The sequence below is a fragment of the Danio aesculapii genome, chromosome 7 (genome assembly GCF_903798145.1).
Source record: "Danio aesculapii chromosome 7, fDanAes4.1, whole genome shotgun sequence".
Taxonomy (NCBI): Eukaryota; Metazoa; Chordata; class Actinopteri; order Cypriniformes; family Danionidae; genus Danio; species Danio aesculapii.
The window spans coordinates 70,604,388-70,608,344 of NC_079441.1; positions in this window are offsets into that span (position 1 = coordinate 70,604,388).

A 3,957-nucleotide genomic window follows, 5' to 3' on the forward strand; every position below is an offset into this window, starting at 1 on the left:
TTGACACATGATTTTAAATCTAAATTGACATGCATATCCTTTAATAAACAGTGATTAGACTTTTCAACTCATTTTTAACAGGCAGTTTGTACAAATAGCAAATTTGCCTTTTGTTTAAACTACTTATTCAATAATAAGGTGTTTATTATTTATAAATAAACAGTAATCATTATATATGCTTTCTCCAGCTAACATCAATTAATAACTCATAAACCATAAACACAAACATTATTACAGACGTCACACCCAGAAACAAAGCATGCATCTGGAACATTAAGTTTCAAATGTCACACAAGCTAATAAACGCGCGCACGCGCACACACACGCGCACACACACACACACACACACACACACACACACACCAAAAGCCTCCAGCTGGGAAAAGGAGCATGACGGCCTGTCACTGATGGCTACAGCTTAGTTCTGCCTCCCGCCCGCATCATCGCCGCCTATTCTGCCGGATTACTGACCCATATTTCAGAGCATTCAGCCAAAAGGTTAAACACCGCATGCGGCTTATTTGCGGCACCACAAAAAGCCCAAATACCACTTCGCACAGCAGCAGCATCCATATTTATGGGGCCGTCCCGACTGCAAAACACGCCCTAAAAGTTGCTGAATGTCAGCGAACGGGAATTGGCTCACATTTGCCAAAATGCCATGGCATTTGCGAGGGATTGGCTGCTCGGCTGGACAGACCAATCAGAGCGAGCGTGAAGGATAAGTGTTTGCAGAGGTGGGCCGGTCAGAGAATTAGCTAATTATTACAGCTCTGCAGCCTCAACATTAGCAAATGGCAGATTTGGTTGCACACGATTACGGCTCGTTCACACCCAGTGTGTCTTTGCTTCTTAAAACGCAATATGCTGCACTTTTAATGGGTTTAAAAAACTGCAGCATAGCAAGAGGTCCATGTGACGTGATATTATAAACGTGATGTAATAACGGACCCATTAGAAATAGTAAATTGCTGCATCCAAACTATCCGTCCTAAATAGTATTTGAAAATAAAATCAGTAGGTCCCAAACAAGCGGCAACCTCCTGCTCTCCCTCGGGAAGCCAATACGGAAGTAACTGAAACTGCAATTCATCAAAATTCCGCTAGTCCTGGCTCCATAATAGAGCAAATTGCAATTGAGCCCACTGTTAGAATGGCCAACTTTACAGCAGAAAAAAGGTGTTTACAGCCTGGTATGAAGAACGATTTTGGTTCATATAGCTATTATTACCCTCCATGACAACTGTGAAGGGGGGGAGGGGGGGGGGGTTATAACTCATCCATTTCCTTTATATTAGGTTATATTAAGTTTGCATAATTAAGGGCGTGGCCACTTGAGTGACAGCTAGGTCTCGCTGGTCGCCGTCACTTCACCTCAGCTGAATCCGGCAGATTAGCCACTGACCTCGGCATATTCATCATATTTTTGTGTTGTTTTATGTGGCTTTACACAGTCAGCTGCCTTTTGGACTTATTTCTTACAATTATCAGATGATATGGGATGCTGTGTGCATTTAATTCTGCTCACAAACCATTCACATGGCCTCTGTTTCCCATCTGAGTAAAGTTATATACTTGTATACCATCTCTATAAATGTATTTGTTTTATTTAAGATCATTTATCATTAATATTTTTCTTTAGACCCGTAAAGCACTCCAGAATGTGATGGATTGATTAGCTGTAGGCTCTAGAACAGTCATCTGAAGCGTTATCATACAGTGTAATGCTGGAGTTCATCAATAGTCTTGCATTTACTAACACAGACTATATTTGAAGTGTTTGGAAGTAATTCGCGTTTTCCTCCTGTAGAAAAACGTCATAAAAACAATGCTCAGTGGCTCAATGTATTACTACAGTGTTTTCAAAAGTCTAAACACTTTATTGATATAGTGTACAGCCAAGTACAAAGTATCATGCGTTTCTCCCAAAGTAAAGTCTGTCTGCCAGGTCTAAGCAAAGTGCCAGCAGGTGTCTGTAGCTCCGCTCACTCTCCGCCTCTTTGCCCTTGTTTGGTATCCCGCCGTGGGTGCGATGACGCGCGAACAAAATGGCGACGGTTGGCCGCGCCTACTTGTAGCTTCTTTTGCAGTGTTCAGAAACCTATGGGTGACGTCACGGATGCTACGTCCATATATTTTACAGTCTATGGTCCCAAACCATACTATGCTGAAAAGAGTATACCAAAGGTTCCAGGAAGCTCTACTATTTCTGTTAGAAATTGTAAGTGTACCGTCTGTACTCTAACCGCTAATACTGCTCACAATTCATTGCGTGTTTGATGTTAATTTGATTAGAGCTACAAACTCTGAGGGAAAGTGTAAACAAACTACAAACATGGCGGACGTGTGAAACCAGCCATCAAGCAGAGAGGCTTTTGTAAAGTTGTTTAAATGACTATTATTTCATATCTACACTGTAAAAAATAAATCCGTAAAATTTACGGTAAAAAACCGGCAGCTGTGGTTGCCAGTACTTTACCGTTAAAAATACTGTACAAACCGTAAAAATAATTTTTCATTTTTACAATAAACTACCATTTATCGTTAATTTATAGATGTAATATGTCTGTATTTTGAATTACCAACATCTACACATCTTTCGTTTCACAGTTAGACACGTTAGCACACCCATATGCAGATGGTGATGAGGAAGTTACAACCAATACCAGGGGCGTAACAGCCAGTTTAAAAGTGGGGGGGACAGCTGTATGGTCACCCAAAAGTGATAAACGATTTATTAGCAATAAAGTTTATTTAATAATCTTTTAACCAAAATTCAAAAATAATTACAAAATATTAATAATAACAATAAATAAACAGAACCACACACATTTAAATTAAGCATTACTCTGTGTGAAAATATTTTTAAATACTACAATTCAATTGCAAAATTGCAAGTTGATACTACACATATAACGTGAGATGGACATCGTCATGTGTACTTGCGCCGATGCGTCATTCATAAAAGCAGAACACGCAGGATTCAACACGTAAATTCACCAATTACTCCCCAAATACATGCAAGTAAGTGGTTGGTGAACTTAGAGAGGAGTAGATTTAACTTTACAGTTACTTTCAGTATGTGTATCTGATATGATTAAAACACATCCGCAAATTATATTTGAATGGATTGTTAGACTTCCTTGTGTGTTTTACAAACGCTAAAGTTCTTGTTTTACTAGTACTTGTGTGTATTTACATGTCTAAATCATAAATTAAGCAATAGGCCGTAAAAAGGCTGCATTATTGTGATAATCTAACACGTCTTTCTCAGCAGAGTTAAGCTGGTCTTGTTTTCGGAAAAAAAAACGAAAAAAAGAAGCACTTTTCCGACGGTCCCTTACTGAGAGATTAGTTCAGCGCGAGCTCTCTCTGGCTAAATGCATAATGCGACTGCTCAAGCAGTGCTCGTAATATCGAGCGAAAAAAGAAAGACAGCTATGAAACATAACCAGCTTTGTCTTTTCTGTAGGGAATACAGTTTAGATCTTTTTAGGGTTAGAGGTTTTTTAGTTAATGCCGTCTGTCACTGAATGTGTCAGGAATACCGAAAACAAAACCAACTTAACCCTGCTGTCTTTCTCTGGCTCTGCGCCAGACAAGACACCAGCACCAGGGACTTTACGGTTCCCACTTCGAAACGGAACAAAAGTAGGATTCTGTAACGTTAGTGATTTACCGTGATTTACCCAGCTGTAGCTGTTGCTCCTTTCCGCGTCATACCTGTCTTTGACTGCAAAATGAATGAATGAAGCTCGTGGAAGACGCTCAAGAGATTCGCGTTGTGATTGGCTGAGTGATCGTTCACTCAAATCAAGTAACAAATTAGAGAACACTTGCGGCCGCTAGGTCAAATAAAACGTGTGGGCCAGTTGGGGGACAGAATAACCTGTTTCCAAAAAGTGAGGGGGACGTGTCCCCCCCAGTTGCTACGTCCCTGACCAATACTCATTCCAA